A 13,775-nucleotide genomic window follows, 5' to 3' on the forward strand; every position below is an offset into this window, starting at 1 on the left:
AACTCTAAATCAATCCAAAAGTGCACATTTAATTAGGTCAAGGAAAGTATGGATAGTAATGGATTTGTGGTTTCAATTTGACATCCCTCTATGAGGACGTTAGATCTGATGTTTTACTGTGTGTTTAGGAACTTATATATTCAATGCTTGTTATCCGGGATGGTTTTCGAGAAAATCCCATTGATTTATTTCAGAAGCAGCTGTGATGGCCGAGAGGTTAAGGCGTTGGACTCGAAATCCAATGGGGTTTCCCCGCGCAGGTTCGAATCCTGCTCACAGCGGCGCATACCAAAGGAACCCGTCCAGTCTTATTGGATCAGGGTGATTATTGGATCTCAGCTGAGATCAGCTGAGATCTTATTGGATCTCAGCTGATTTCGTCGTCCAGTCTTATTGGATCAGGGTAAGGGCTGATTTCGTCGTCCAGTCTTATTGGATCAGGGTAAGGGCTGATTTCGTTGGACTTTGACCATTCTCTAAAGCCTCTACTTGTCTGCTGAGATTTTTGACTAGATCACCCAATCAACAAGCCCTAGTAATTGTCAAAGGCCAAAGGGTAATCCATCTTGACCAAGAGACATTCCCTCTGTTTACTTTTACAAAAGTCTCATGACGAGAGAGAGCTAATGACTTTGGATCCAAAATGCAGTGGTTTCTATCAGGGCCGGTTCAAATTCTGCCAACGGCATCTTATTCGAAACTAATCCAGTAGCAGTCATGCAAATCTGTTATGGAAAATATGTATCATAATTGCTTGTCTTTTAAATTTGACCAACCACTATGAAGTGCTGGAAACAGATGTTTCACTGTGCATCAAGGGCCGTTTCTATTTACCCCAGGTCCCTTGGGACACTGTTTGAACGAAATGCCATTCGGACAGCAGTGAATTGAGCTGTGATGGCCGAGTGGTTAAGGCGTTGGACTTGAAATCCAATGGGTATTACCCGCGCAGGTTCAAATCCTGCTCACAGCGTTGTGTGATAAAATCACATGCTGAGAGTTTCCAAATTTGACTTTAGGTAGATCTGCCCAAGCTTTGTGGGTAAGAAGTTGTGCTCAAAATCCAATGGTGGTATCGCTGAGAATGTTCAAATCTTGCTCACAGCTGCCAACTCTAAATCAATCCAAAAGTGCTCATTTAATTAGGTCAAGGAAAGTATGGATAGTAATGGATTTGTGGTTTCAATTTGACATCCCTCTATGAGGACGTTAGATCTGATGTTTTACTGTGTGTTTAGGAACTTATATATTCAATGCTTGTTATCCGGGATGGTTTTCGAGAAAATCCCATTGATTTATTTCAGAAGGAGCTGTGATGGCCGAGAGGTTAAGGCGTTGGACTCGAAATCCAATGGGGTTTCCCCGCGCAGGTTCGAATCCTGCTCACAGCGGCGCATACCAAAGGAACCCGTCCAGTCTTATTGGATCAGGGTAAGGGCTGATTTCGTCGTCCAGTCTTATTGGATCAGGGTAAGGGCTGATTTCGTTGGACTTTGACCATTCTCTAAAGCCTCTACTTGTCTGCTGAGATTTTTGACTAGATCACCCAATCAACAAGCCCTAGTAATTGTCAAAGGCCAAAGGGTAATCCATCTTGACCAAGAGACATTCCCTCTGTTTACTTTTACAAAAGTCTCATGACGAGAGAGAGCTAATGACTTTGGATCCAAAATGCAGTGGTTTCTATCAGGGCCGGTTCAAATTCTGCCAACGGCATCTTATTCGAAACTAATCCAGTAGCAGTCATGCAAATCTGTTATGGAAAATATGTATCATAATTGCTTGTCTTTTAAATTTGACCAACCACTATGAAGTGCTGGAAACAGATGTTTCACTGTGCATCAAGGGCCGTTTTTATTTACCCCAGGTCCCTTGGGACACTGTTTGAACGAAATGCCATTCGGACAGCAGTGAATTGAGCTGTGATGGCCGAGTGGTTAAGGCGTTGGACTTGAAATCCAATGGGTATTACCCGCGCAGGTTCAAATCCTGCTCACAGCGTTGTGTGATAAAATCACATGCTGAGAGTTTCCAAATTTGACTTTAGGTAGATCTGCCCAAGCTTTGTGGGTAAGAAGTTGTGCTCAAAATCCAATGGTGGTATCGCTGAGAATGTTCAAATCTTGCTCACAGCTGCCAACTCTAAATCAATCCAAAAGTGCACATTTAATTAGGTCAAGGAAAGTATGGATAGTAATGGATTTGTGGTTTCAATTTGACATCCCTCTATGAGGACGTTAGATCTGATGTTTTACTGTGTGTTTAGGAACTTATATATTCAATGCTTGTTATCCGGGATGGTTTTCGAGAAAATCCCATTGATTTATTTCAGAAGGAGCTGTGATGGCCGAGAGGTTAAGGCGTTGGACTCGAAATCCAATGGGGTTTCCCCGCGCAGGTTCGAATCCTGCTCACAGCGGCGCATACCAAAGGAACCCGTCCAGTCTTATTGGATCAGGGTAAGGGCTGATTTCGTCGTCCAGTCTTATTGGATCAGGGTAAGGGCTGATTTCGTTGGATTTTGACCATTCTCTAAAGCCTCTACTTGTTTGCTGAGATTTTTGACTAGATCACCCAATCAACAAGCCCTAGTAATTGTCAAAGGCCAAAGGGTAATCCATCTTGACCAAGAGACATTCCCTCTGTTTACTTTTACAAAAGTCTCATGACGAGAGAGAGCTAATGACTTTAGATCCAAAATGCAGTGGTTTCTATCAGGGCCGGTTCAAATTCTGCCAACGGCATCTTATTCGAAACTAATCCAGTAGCAGTCATGCAAATCTGTTATGGAAAATGTGTATCATAATTGCTTGTCTTTTAAATTTGACCAACCACTATGAAGTGCTGGAAACAGATGTTACACTGTGCATCAAGGGCCGTTTTTATTTACCCCAGGTCCCTTGGGACACTGTTTGAACGAAATGCCATTCGGACAGCAGTGAATTGAGCTGTGATGGCCGAGTGGTTAAGGCGTTGGACTTGAAATCCAATGGGTATTACCCGCGCAGGTTCAAATCCTGCTCACAGCGTTGTGTGATAAAATCACATGCTGAGAGTTTCCAAATTTGACTTTAGGTAGATCTGCCCAAGCTTTGTGGGTAAGAAGTTGTGCTCAAAATCCAATGGTGGTATCGCTGAGAATGTTCAAATCTTGCTCACAGCTGCCAACTCTAAATCAATCCAAAAGTGCACATTTAATTAGGTCAAGGAAAGTATGGATAGTAATGGATTTGTGGTTTCAATTTGACATCCCTCTATGAGGACGTTAGATCTGATGTTTTACTGTGTGTTTAGGAACTTATATATTCAATGCTTGTTATCCGGGATGGTTTTCGAGAAAATCCCATTGATTTATTTCAGAAGCAGCTGTGATGGCCGAGAGGTTAAGGCGTTGGACTCGAAATCCAATGGGGTTTCCCCGCGCAGGTTCGAATCCTGCTCACAGCGGCGCATACCAAAGGAACCCGTCCAGTCTTATTGGATCAGGGTAAGGGCTGATTTCGTCGTCCAGTCTTATTGGATCAGGGTAAGGGCTGATTTCGTCGTCCAGTCTTATTGGATCAGGGTAAGGGCTGATTTCGTTGGACTTTGACCATTCTCTAAAGCCTCTACTTGTCTGCTGAGATTTTTGACTAGATCACCCAATCAACAAGCCCTAGTAATTGTCAAAGGCCAAAGGGTAATCCATCTTGACCAAGAGACATTCCCTCTGTTTACTTTTACAAAAGTCTCATGACGAGAGAGAGCTAATGACTTTGGATCCAAAATGCAGTGGTTTCTATCAGGGCCGGTTCAAATTCTGCCAACGGCATCTTATTCGAAACTAATCCAGTAGCAGTCATGCAAATCTGTTATGGAAAATATGTATCATAATTGCTTGTCTTTTAAATTTGACCAACCACTATGAAGTGCTGGAAACAGATGTTTCACTGTGCATCAAGGGCCGTTTCTATTTACCCCAGGTCCCTTGGGACACTGTTTGAACGAAATGCCATTCGGACAGCAGTGAATTGAGCTGTGATGGCCGAGTGGTTAAGGCGTTGGACTTGAAATCCAATGGGTATTACCCGCGCAGGTTCAAATCCTGCTCACAGCGTTGTGTGATAAAATCACATGCTGAGAGTTTCCAAATTTGACTTTAGGTAGATCTGCCCAAGCTTTGTGGGTAAGAAGTTGTGCTCAAAATCCAATGGTGGTATCGCTGAGAATGTTCAAATCTTGCTCACAGCTGCCAACTCTAAATCAATCCAAAAGTGCACATTTAATTAGGTCAAGGAAAGTATGGATAGTAATGGATTTGTGGTTTCAATTTGACATCCCTCTATGAGGACGTTAGATCTGATGTTTTACTGTGTGTTTAGGAACTTATATATTCAATGCTTGTTATCCGGGATGGTTTTCGAGAAAATCCCATTGATTTATTTCAGAAGGAGCTGTGATGGCCGAGAGGTTAAGGCGTTGGACTCGAAATCCAATGGGGTTTCCCCGCGCAGGTTCGAATCCTGCTCACAGCGGCGCATACCAAAGGAACCCGTCCAGTCTTATTGGATCAGGGTAAGGGCTGATTTCGTCGTCCAGTCTTATTGGATCAGGGTAAGGGCTGATTTCGTTGGATTTTGACCATTCTCTAAAGCCTCTACTTGTTTGCTGAGATTTTTGACTAGATCACCCAATCAACAAGCCCTAGTAATTGTCAAAGGCCAAAGGGTAATCCATCTTGACCAAGAGACATTCCCTCTGTTTACTTTTACAAAAGTCTCATGACGAGAGAGAGCTAATGACTTTAGATCCAAAATGCAGTGGTTTCTATCAGGGCCGGTTCAAATTCTGCCAACGGCATCTTATTCGAAACTAATCCAGTAGCAGTCATGCAAATCTGTTATGGAAAATGTGTATCATAATTGCTTGTCTTTTAAATTTGACCAACCACTATGAAGTGCTGGAAACAGATGTTACACTGTGCATCAAGGGCCGTTTTTATTTACCCCAGGTCCCTTGGGACACTGTTTGAACGAAATGCCATTCGGACAGCAGTGAATTGAGCTGTGATGGCCGAGTGGTTAAGGCGTTGGACTTGAAATCCAATGGGTATTACCCGCGCAGGTTCAAATCCTGCTCACAGCGTTGTGTGATAAAATCACATGCTGAGAGTTTCCAAATTTGACTTTAGGTAGATCTGCCCAAGCTTTGTGGGTAAGAAGTTGTGCTCAAAATCCAATGGTGGTATCGCTGAGAATGTTCAAATCTTGCTCACAGCTGCCAACTCTAAATCAATCCAAAAGTGCACATTTAATTAGGTCAAGGAAAGTATGGATAGTAATGGATTTGTGGTTTCAATTTGACATCCCTCTATGAGGACGTTAGATCTGATGTTTTACTGTGTGTTTAGGAACTTATATATTCAATGCTTGTTATCCGGGATGGTTTTCGAGAAAATCCCATTGATTTATTTCAGAAGCAGCTGTGATGGCCGAGAGGTTAAGGCGTTGGACTCGAAATCCAATGGGGTTTCCCCGCGCAGGTTCGAATCCTGCTCACAGCGGCGCATACCAAAGGAACCCGTCCAGTCTTATTGGATCAGGGTAAGGGCTGATTTCGTCGTCCAGTCTTATTGGATCAGGGTAAGGGCTGATTTCGTCGTCCAGTCTTATTGGATCAGGGTAAGGGCTGATTTCGTTGGACTTTGACCATTCTCTAAAGCCTCTACTTGTCTGCTGAGATTTTTGACTAGATCACCCAATCAACAAGCCCTAGTAATTGTCAAAGGCCAAAGGGTAATCCATCTTGACCAAGAGACATTCCCTCTGTTTACTTTTACAAAAGTCTCATGACGAGAGAGAGCTAATGACTTTGGATCCAAAATGCAGTGGTTTCTATCAGGGCCGGTTCAAATTCTGCCAACGGCATCTTATTCGAAACTAATCCAGTAGCAGTCATGCAAATCTGTTATGGAAAATATGTATCATAATTGCTTGTCTTTTAAATTTGACCAACCACTATGAAGTGCTGGAAACAGATGTTTCACTGTGCATCAAGGGCCGTTTCTATTTACCCCAGGTCCCTTGGGACACTGTTTGAACGAAATGCCATTCGGACAGCAGTGAATTGAGCTGTGATGGCCGAGTGGTTAAGGCGTTGGACTTGAAATCCAATGGGTATTACCCGCGCAGGTTCAAATCCTGCTCACAGCGTTGTGTGATAAAATCACATGCTGAGAGTTTCCAAATTTGACTTTAGGTAGATCTGCCCAAGCTTTGTGGGTAAGAAGTTGTGCTCAAAATCCAATGGTGGTATCGCTGAGAATGTTCAAATCTTGCTCACAGCTGCCAACTCTAAATCAATCCAAAAGTGCACATTTAATTAGGTCAAGGAAAGTATGGATAGTAATGGATTTGTGGTTTCAATTTGACATCCCTCTATGAGGACGTTAGATCTGATGTTTTACTGTGTGTTTAGGAACTTATATATTCAATGCTTGTTATCCGGGATGGTTTTCGAGAAAATCCCATTGATTTATTTCAGAAGGAGCTGTGATGGCCGAGAGGTTAAGGCGTTGGACTCGAAATCCAATGGGGTTTCCCCGCGCAGGTTCGAATCCTGCTCACAGCGGCGCATACCAAAGGAACCCGTCCAGTCTTATTGGATCAGGGTAAGGGCTGATTTCGTCGTCCAGTCTTATTGGATCAGGGTAAGGGCTGATTTCGTTGGATTTTGACCATTCTCTAAAGCCTCTACTTGTTTGCTGAGATTTTTGACTAGATCACCCAATCAACAAGCCCTAGTAATTGTCAAAGGCCAAAGGGTAATCCATCTTGACCAAGAGACATTCCCTCTGTTTACTTTTACAAAAGTCTCATGACGAGAGAGAGCTAATGACTTTAGATCCAAAATGCAGTGGTTTCTATCAGGGCCGGTTCAAATTCTGCCAACGGCATCTTATTCGAAACTAATCCAGTAGCAGTCATGCAAATCTGTTATGGAAAATGTGTATCATAATTGCTTGTCTTTTAAATTTGACCAACCACTATGAAGTGCTGGAAACAGATGTTACACTGTGCATCAAGGGCCGTTTTTATTTACCCCAGGTCCCTTGGGACACTGTTTGAACGAAATGCCATTCGGACAGCAGTGAATTGAGCTGTGATGGCCGAGTGGTTAAGGCGTTGGACTTGAAATCCAATGGGTATTACCCGCGCAGGTTCAAATCCTGCTCACAGCGTTGTGTGATAAAATCACATGCTGAGAGTTTCCAAATTTGACTTTAGGTAGATCTGCCCAAGCTTTGTGGGTAAGAAGTTGTGCTCAAAATCCAATGGTGGTATCGCTGAGAATGTTCAAATCTTGCTCACAGCTGCCAACTCTAAATCAATCCAAAAGTGCACATTTAATTAGGTCAAGGAAAGTATGGATAGTAATGGATTTGTGGTTTCAATTTGACATCCCTCTATGAGGACGTTAGATCTGATGTTTTACTGTGTGTTTAGGAACTTATATATTCAATGCTTGTTATCCGGGATGGTTTTCGAGAAAATCCCATTGATTTATTTCAGAAGCAGCTGTGATGGCCGAGAGGTTAAGGCGTTGGACTCGAAATCCAATGGGGTTTCCCCGCGCAGGTTCGAATCCTGCTCACAGCGGCGCATACCAAAGGAACCCGTCCAGTCTTATTGGATCAGGGTAAGGGCTGATTTCGTCGTCCAGTCTTATTGGATCAGGGTAAGGGCTGATTTCGTCGTCCAGTCTTATTGGATCAGGGTAAGGGCTGATTTCGTTGGACTTTGACCATTCTCTAAAGCCTCTACTTGTCTGCTGAGATTTTTGACTAGATCACCCAATCAACAAGCCCTAGTAATTGTCAAAGGCCAAAGGGTAATCCATCTTGACCAAGAGACATTCCCTCTGTTTACTTTTACAAAAGTCTCATGACGAGAGAGAGCTAATGACTTTGGATCCAAAATGCAGTGGTTTCTATCAGGGCCGGTTCAAATTCTGCCAACGGCATCTTATTCGAAACTAATCCAGTAGCAGTCATGCAAATCTGTTATGGAAAATATGTATCATAATTGCTTGTCTTTTAAATTTGACCAACCACTATGAAGTGCTGGAAACAGATGTTTCACTGTGCATCAAGGGCCGTTTCTATTTACCCCAGGTCCCTTGGGACACTGTTTGAACGAAATGCCATTCGGACAGCAGTGAATTGAGCTGTGATGGCCGAGTGGTTAAGGCGTTGGACTTGAAATCCAATGGGTATTACCCGCGCAGGTTCAAATCCTGCTCACAGCGTTGTGTGATAAAATCACATGCTGAGAGTTTCCAAATTTGACTTTAGGTAGATCTGCCCAAGCTTTGTGGGTAAGAAGTTGTGCTCAAAATCCAATGGTGGTATCGCTGAGAATGTTCAAATCTTGCTCACAGCTGCCAACTCTAAATCAATCCAAAAGTGCTCATTTAATTAGGTCAAGGAAAGTATGGATAGTAATGGATTTGTGGTTTCAATTTGACATCCCTCTATGAGGACGTTAGATCTGATGTTTTACTGTGTGTTTAGGAACTTATATATTCAATGCTTGTTATCCGGGATGGTTTTCGAGAAAATCCCATTGATTTATTTCAGAAGGAGCTGTGATGGCCGAGAGGTTAAGGCGTTGGACTCGAAATCCAATGGGGTTTCCCCGCGCAGGTTCGAATCCTGCTCACAGCGGCGCATACCAAAGGAACCCGTCCAGTCTTATTGGATCAGGGTAAGGGCTGATTTCGTCGTCCAGTCTTATTGGATCAGGGTAAGGGCTGATTTCGTTGGACTTTGACCATTCTCTAAAGCCTCTACTTGTCTGCTGAGATTTTTGACTAGATCACCCAATCAACAAGCCCTAGTAATTGTCAAAGGCCAAAGGGTAATCCATCTTGACCAAGAGACATTCCCTCTGTTTACTTTTACAAAAGTCTCATGACGAGAGAGAGCTAATGACTTTGGATCCAAAATGCAGTGATTTCTATCAGGGCCGGTTCAAATTCTGCCAACGGCATCTTATTCGAAACTAATCCAGTAGCAGTCATGCAAATCTGTTATGGAAAATATGTATCATAATTGCTTGTCTTTTAAATTTGACCAACCACTATGAAGTGCTGGAAACAGATGTTTCACTGTGCATCAAGGGCCGTTTTTATTTACCCCAGGTCCCTTGGGACACTGTTTGAACGAAATGCCATTCGGACAGCAGTGAATTGAGCTGTGATGGCCGAGTGGTTAAGGTGTTGGACTTGAAATCCAATGGGTATTACCCGTGCAGGTTCAAATCCTGCTCACAGCGTTGTGTGATAAAATCACATGCTGAGAGTTTCCAAATTTGACTTTAGGTAGATCTGCCCAAGCTTTGTGGGTAAGAAGTTGTGCTCAAAATCCAATGGTGGTATCGCTGAGAATGTTCAAATCTTGCTCACAGCTGCCAACTCTAAATCAATCCAAAAGTGCACATTTAATTAGGTCAAGGAAAGTATGGATAGTAATGGATTTGTGGTTTCAATTTGACATCCCTCTATGAGGACGTTAGATCTGATGTTTTACTGTGTGTTTAGGAACTTCTATATTCAATGCTTGTTATCTGGGATGGTTTTTGAGAAAATCCCATTGTTTTTCATCAGAAGGAGCTGTGATGGCCGAGAGGTTAAGGCGTTGGACTCGAAATCCAATGGGGTTTCCCCGCGCAGGTTCGAATCCTGCTCACAGCGGCGCATACCAAAGGAACCCGTCCAATCTAATTGGATCAGGGTAAGGGCTGATTTCGTCGTCCAGTCTTATTGGATCAGGGTAAGGGCTGATTTCGTTGGACTTTGACCATTCTCTAAAGCCTCTACTTGTCTGCTGAGATTTTTGACTAGATCACCCAATCAACAAGCCCTACTAATTGTCAAAGGCCAAAGGGTAATCCATCTTGACCAAGAGTCATTCCCTCTGTTTACTTTTACAAAAGTCTCATGACGAGAGAGAGCTAATGACTTTAGATCCAAAATGCAGTGGTTTCTATCAGGGCCGGTTCAAATTCTGCCAACGGCATCTTATTCAAAACTAATCCAGTGACAGTCATGCAAATCTGTTATGGAAAATATGTATCATAATTGCTTGTCTTTTAAATTTGACCAACCACTATGAAGTGCTGGAAACAGATGTTTCACTGTGCATCAAGGGCCGTTTTTATTTACCCCAGGTCCCTTGGGACACTGTTTGAACGAAATGCCATTCGGACAGCAGTGAATTGAGCTGTGATGGCCGAGTGGTTAAGGCGTTGGACTTGAAATCCAATGGGTATTACCCGCGCAGGTTCAAATCCTGCTCACAGCGTTGTGTGATAAAATCACATGCTGAGAGTTTCCAAATTTGACTTTAGGTAGATCTGCCCAAGCTTTGTGGGTAAGAAGTTGTGCTCAAAATCCAATGGTGGTATCGCTGAGAATGTTCAAATCTTGCTCACAGCTGCCAACTCTAAATCAATCCAAAAGTGAACATTTAATTAGGTTAAGGAAAGTATGGATAGTAATGGATTTGTGGTTTCAATTTGACATCCCTCTATGAGGACGTTAGATCTGATGTTTTACTGTGTGTTTAGGAACTTATATATTCAATGCTTGTTATCCGGGATGGTTTTTGAGAAAATCCCATTGATTTATTTCAGACGGAGCTGTGATGGCCGAGAGGTTAAGGCGTTGGACTCGAAATCCAATGGGGTTTCCCCGCGCAGGTTCGAATCCTGCTCACAGCGGCGCATACCAAAGGAACCCGTCCAGTCTTATTGGATCAGGGTAAGGGCTGATTTCGTTGGATTTTGACCATTCTTTATGAAGATGTTAAAACACTTGTTTTACTGGGTGTTTAGGACCTTCTTTTGATTGCTGCATGTCATTTGGGAACCTTTTACCACTATAATCCCATTCTTCACCAAAAACATGAAACTGTTATGGACCAGTGGTTAAGGCATTAGACTCGAAACTCACTGGGAACAGCGAAGGCTCAAATCCTTCACATATACTTGTCTGCTGAGATTTTTGACTAGATCACCCAATCAACAAGCCCTAGTAATTGTCAAAGGCCAAAGGGTAATCCATCTTGACCAAGAGACATTCCCTCTGTTTACTTTTACAAAAGTCTCATGACGAGAGAGAGCTAATGACTTTGGATCCAAAATGCAGTGGTTTCTATCAGGGCCGGTTCAAATTCTGCCAACGGCATCTTATTCGAAACTAATCCAGTAGCAGTCATGCAAATCTGTTATGGAAAATATGTATCATAATTGCTTGTCTTTTAAATTTGACCAACCACTATGAAGTGCTGGAAACAGATGTTTCACTGTGCATCAAGGGGCCGTTTTTATTTACCCCAGGTCCCTTGGGACACTGTTTGAACGAAATGCCATTCGGACAGCAGTGAATTGAGCTGTGATGGCCGAGTGGTTAAGGCGTTGGACTTGAAATCCAATGGGTATTACCCGCGCAGGTTCAAATCCTGCTCACAGCGTTGTGTGATAAAATCACATGCTGAGAGTTTCCAAATTTGACTTTAGGTAGATCTGCCCAAGCTTTGTGGGTAAGAAGTTGTGCTCAAAATCCAATGGTGGTATCGCTGAGAATGTTCAAATCTTGCTCACAGCTGCCAACTCTAAATCAATCCAAAAGTGCACATTTAATTAGGTCAAGGAAAGTATGGATAGTAATGGATTTGTGGTTTCAATTTGACATCCCTCTATGAGGACGTTAGATCTGATGTTTTACTGTGTGTTTAGGAACTTATATATTCAATGCTTGTTATCCGGGATGGTTTTCGAGAAAATCCCATTGATTTATTTCAGAAGGAGCTGTGATGGCCGAGAGGTTAAGGCGTTGGACTCGAAATCCAATGGGGTTTCCCCGCGCAGGTTCGAATCCTGCTCACAGCGGCGCATACCAAAGGAACCCGTCCAGTCTTATTGGATCAGGGTAAGGGCTGATTTCGTCGTCCAGTCTTATTGGATCAGGGTAAGGGCTGATTTCGTTGGATTTTGACCATTCTCTAAAGCCTCTACTTGTTTGCTGAGATTTTTGACTAGATCACCCAATCAACAAGCCCTAGTAATTGTCAAAGGCCAAAGGGTAATCCATCTTGACCAAGAGACATTCCCTCTGTTTACTTTTACAAAAGTCTCATGACGAGAGAGAGCTAATGACTTTAGATCCAAAATGCAGTGGTTTCTATCAGGGCCGGTTCAAATTCTGCCAACGGCATCTTATTCGAAACTAATCCAGTGGCAGTCATGCAAATCTGTTATGGAAAATATGTATCATAATTGCTTGCGTCTTTTAAATTTGACCAACCACTACGAAGTGCTGGAAACAGATGTTTCACTGTGCATCAAGGGCCGTTTTTATTTACCCCAGGTCCCTTGGGACCTGTCTATACTTGTCTGCTGAGATTTTTGACCCTTGTATCGTTAAGCAAAGCTACATGTATCGCTTGCACACACGTACAATTGAAGTAATCGGCCCATCTGTATAGCTTCTCATGAGTGCTGAGATCCGATCACTAAGATGTGATCAAAGCAAGCTGTTGTCAAGAGTGTGAGACTACTATATTTATGGTAGAGATGTAGGTCAACGAACAATAAGGGGATGTAGCTCAGTGGTAGAGCGCATGCTTCGCATGTATGAGGCCCCGGGTTCAATCCCCGGCATCTCCACAATATAGGAAGAGAAAAACGATCTTTATGACCAAATCAGTTGTAGAGGTAAACAACTATCCGATCATGTGACATTGCTGAAATTTACTGTTTAATGAATGATTAAACAGTAATGCGTTATACTGTTTAAAGGATCAACAGAAACATGTCATGGTAGTGCAGGCCTCTTTCGTTGTATTCTCAATCATTTGCTGAAGCATTTCTCTTGACCTGAGAGTGGTGCTGTGGCGTGGCTGGTCATAGTGACTGTCTAGTCAACAGAAGATGCAGGGTTCTAATCACAGCAGTACGTTGTGTTATGTAAGTACCCCACTCAATTGGAATCCCTTTAGATGCCAGTTCTGATGGCTTCACACATGAGCGGGTCGCGCTACATGAGACATATTTCATTGGTGTCTCAAGTGAACAAATCAAAAGTGGTACTGCGGCTTAGCTGGTCAAAGCACCTGTCTTGTAAATAGGACACCCTGGGTTGAACTCCCAGTCTCTATGAAATGTACGATACCCTAGTGCCAGTCGATGACCTACTTGTCCCTTCTATCGTTAAGCAAAGCTTCAGGAATCGGTTGTACAGATGTACGACTGAAGTAACACAAGGGATGTTTCTCAACGGCAGAGCATATGCTTCTCATGTAGAAGGCCTGAGGTTCAATCCCTGCCATCTCCGAGATGTGATCCAAGCACGGTTGCACCTGTGCAGCTTTTTCCATTCCCGAGTTCCGTCAACGCGTGGCCACATCGTACGGTGGCACTGCGTGAATTGAGTGCAAATATGTCAATCTTAGCATGTAGGAGGCGACGTCTTCACTCCCTGGCCTTTTCTGGATGAGGTCCAAGCATCCAATGTTTTTAACACCATGCTCTCCCGACATGAGATGTTAATCTTCAAAGGTCTGATAGATCTGAAGACCAGTAGTTGTCATGTCCAAGTGCTGAATGCCACGGACGAGAAAACCCAAAGCGTCTCCTGACGCAGGTTTAAAATGTACTGTGTTGTGTTGTAAGGGGATTTAGCTCAGTGGTAGAGCGCATGCTTTGCATGTATGAGGCCCCGGGTTCAATCCCCGG

At 43.2% G+C, this 13,775-nt stretch overlaps 25 non-coding genes across 25 annotated transcripts in view; all 25 read left to right on the forward strand.

The window, feature by feature from the left end:
- Positions 1–199: 199 nt before the first annotated feature.
- Positions 200–281, forward strand: AC3HAE_009582 (transfer RNA serine (anticodon CGA)). The gene has a single exon. It is a non-coding gene; the product is annotated as a tRNA-Ser (tRNA).
- A 610-nt stretch (positions 282–891) lies between these two features.
- Positions 892–973, forward strand: AC3HAE_009583 (transfer RNA serine (anticodon UGA)). Its single transcript has one exon. It is a non-coding gene; the product is annotated as a tRNA-Ser (tRNA).
- A 336-nt stretch (positions 974–1,309) lies between these two features.
- AC3HAE_009584 (transfer RNA serine (anticodon CGA)) lies at positions 1,310–1,391 on the forward strand. The gene has a single exon. It is a non-coding gene; the product is annotated as a tRNA-Ser (tRNA).
- A 528-nt stretch (positions 1,392–1,919) lies between these two features.
- On the forward strand, positions 1,920–2,001 carry AC3HAE_009585 (transfer RNA serine (anticodon UGA)). The gene has a single exon. It is a non-coding gene; the product is annotated as a tRNA-Ser (tRNA).
- Positions 2,002–2,337: 336 nt separating this feature from the next.
- Positions 2,338–2,419, forward strand: AC3HAE_009586 (transfer RNA serine (anticodon CGA)). Its single transcript has one exon. It is a non-coding gene; the product is annotated as a tRNA-Ser (tRNA).
- A 528-nt stretch (positions 2,420–2,947) lies between these two features.
- AC3HAE_009588 (transfer RNA serine (anticodon UGA)) lies at positions 2,948–3,029 on the forward strand. The gene has a single exon. It is a non-coding gene; the product is annotated as a tRNA-Ser (tRNA).
- A 336-nt stretch (positions 3,030–3,365) lies between these two features.
- On the forward strand, positions 3,366–3,447 carry AC3HAE_009590 (transfer RNA serine (anticodon CGA)). The gene has a single exon. It is a non-coding gene; the product is annotated as a tRNA-Ser (tRNA).
- Positions 3,448–4,014: 567 nt separating this feature from the next.
- Positions 4,015–4,096, forward strand: AC3HAE_009591 (transfer RNA serine (anticodon UGA)). Its single transcript has one exon. It is a non-coding gene; the product is annotated as a tRNA-Ser (tRNA).
- A 336-nt stretch (positions 4,097–4,432) lies between these two features.
- On the forward strand, positions 4,433–4,514 carry AC3HAE_009592 (transfer RNA serine (anticodon CGA)). Its single transcript has one exon. It is a non-coding gene; the product is annotated as a tRNA-Ser (tRNA).
- A 528-nt stretch (positions 4,515–5,042) lies between these two features.
- On the forward strand, positions 5,043–5,124 carry AC3HAE_009593 (transfer RNA serine (anticodon UGA)). Its single transcript has one exon. It is a non-coding gene; the product is annotated as a tRNA-Ser (tRNA).
- Positions 5,125–5,460: 336 nt separating this feature from the next.
- On the forward strand, positions 5,461–5,542 carry AC3HAE_009594 (transfer RNA serine (anticodon CGA)). The gene has a single exon. It is a non-coding gene; the product is annotated as a tRNA-Ser (tRNA).
- A 567-nt stretch (positions 5,543–6,109) lies between these two features.
- Positions 6,110–6,191, forward strand: AC3HAE_009595 (transfer RNA serine (anticodon UGA)). Its single transcript has one exon. It is a non-coding gene; the product is annotated as a tRNA-Ser (tRNA).
- Positions 6,192–6,527: 336 nt separating this feature from the next.
- On the forward strand, positions 6,528–6,609 carry AC3HAE_009596 (transfer RNA serine (anticodon CGA)). The gene has a single exon. It is a non-coding gene; the product is annotated as a tRNA-Ser (tRNA).
- Positions 6,610–7,137: 528 nt separating this feature from the next.
- Positions 7,138–7,219, forward strand: AC3HAE_009597 (transfer RNA serine (anticodon UGA)). Its single transcript has one exon. It is a non-coding gene; the product is annotated as a tRNA-Ser (tRNA).
- Positions 7,220–7,555: 336 nt separating this feature from the next.
- Positions 7,556–7,637, forward strand: AC3HAE_009599 (transfer RNA serine (anticodon CGA)). The gene has a single exon. It is a non-coding gene; the product is annotated as a tRNA-Ser (tRNA).
- A 567-nt stretch (positions 7,638–8,204) lies between these two features.
- AC3HAE_009600 (transfer RNA serine (anticodon UGA)) lies at positions 8,205–8,286 on the forward strand. The gene has a single exon. It is a non-coding gene; the product is annotated as a tRNA-Ser (tRNA).
- A 336-nt stretch (positions 8,287–8,622) lies between these two features.
- Positions 8,623–8,704, forward strand: AC3HAE_009602 (transfer RNA serine (anticodon CGA)). The gene has a single exon. It is a non-coding gene; the product is annotated as a tRNA-Ser (tRNA).
- Positions 8,705–9,232: 528 nt separating this feature from the next.
- AC3HAE_009603 (transfer RNA serine (anticodon UGA)) lies at positions 9,233–9,314 on the forward strand. Its single transcript has one exon. It is a non-coding gene; the product is annotated as a tRNA-Ser (tRNA).
- Positions 9,315–9,650: 336 nt separating this feature from the next.
- Positions 9,651–9,732, forward strand: AC3HAE_009604 (transfer RNA serine (anticodon CGA)). The gene has a single exon. It is a non-coding gene; the product is annotated as a tRNA-Ser (tRNA).
- Positions 9,733–10,260: 528 nt separating this feature from the next.
- AC3HAE_009605 (transfer RNA serine (anticodon UGA)) lies at positions 10,261–10,342 on the forward strand. The gene has a single exon. It is a non-coding gene; the product is annotated as a tRNA-Ser (tRNA).
- A 336-nt stretch (positions 10,343–10,678) lies between these two features.
- Positions 10,679–10,760, forward strand: AC3HAE_009606 (transfer RNA serine (anticodon CGA)). Its single transcript has one exon. It is a non-coding gene; the product is annotated as a tRNA-Ser (tRNA).
- A 670-nt stretch (positions 10,761–11,430) lies between these two features.
- On the forward strand, positions 11,431–11,512 carry AC3HAE_009607 (transfer RNA serine (anticodon UGA)). The gene has a single exon. It is a non-coding gene; the product is annotated as a tRNA-Ser (tRNA).
- Positions 11,513–11,848: 336 nt separating this feature from the next.
- AC3HAE_009608 (transfer RNA serine (anticodon CGA)) lies at positions 11,849–11,930 on the forward strand. Its single transcript has one exon. It is a non-coding gene; the product is annotated as a tRNA-Ser (tRNA).
- Positions 11,931–12,635: 705 nt separating this feature from the next.
- AC3HAE_009610 (transfer RNA alanine (anticodon CGC)) lies at positions 12,636–12,707 on the forward strand. Its single transcript has one exon. It is a non-coding gene; the product is annotated as a tRNA-Ala (tRNA).
- A 1,004-nt stretch (positions 12,708–13,711) lies between these two features.
- Positions 13,712–13,775, forward strand: part of AC3HAE_009611 (transfer RNA alanine (anticodon UGC)) — a 72-nt gene continuing 8 nt past the window's right edge. The window contains exon 1 of the tRNA in view: positions 13,712–13,775. This exon is cut by the window's right edge and continues 8 nt beyond it. This is a non-coding gene — a tRNA (tRNA-Ala).

This window comes from Micromesistius poutassou (genome assembly GCF_964030765.1).
Source record: "Micromesistius poutassou genome assembly, chromosome: 2".
In the NCBI taxonomy this organism is placed as follows: Eukaryota; Metazoa; Chordata; class Actinopteri; order Gadiformes; family Gadidae; genus Micromesistius; species Micromesistius poutassou.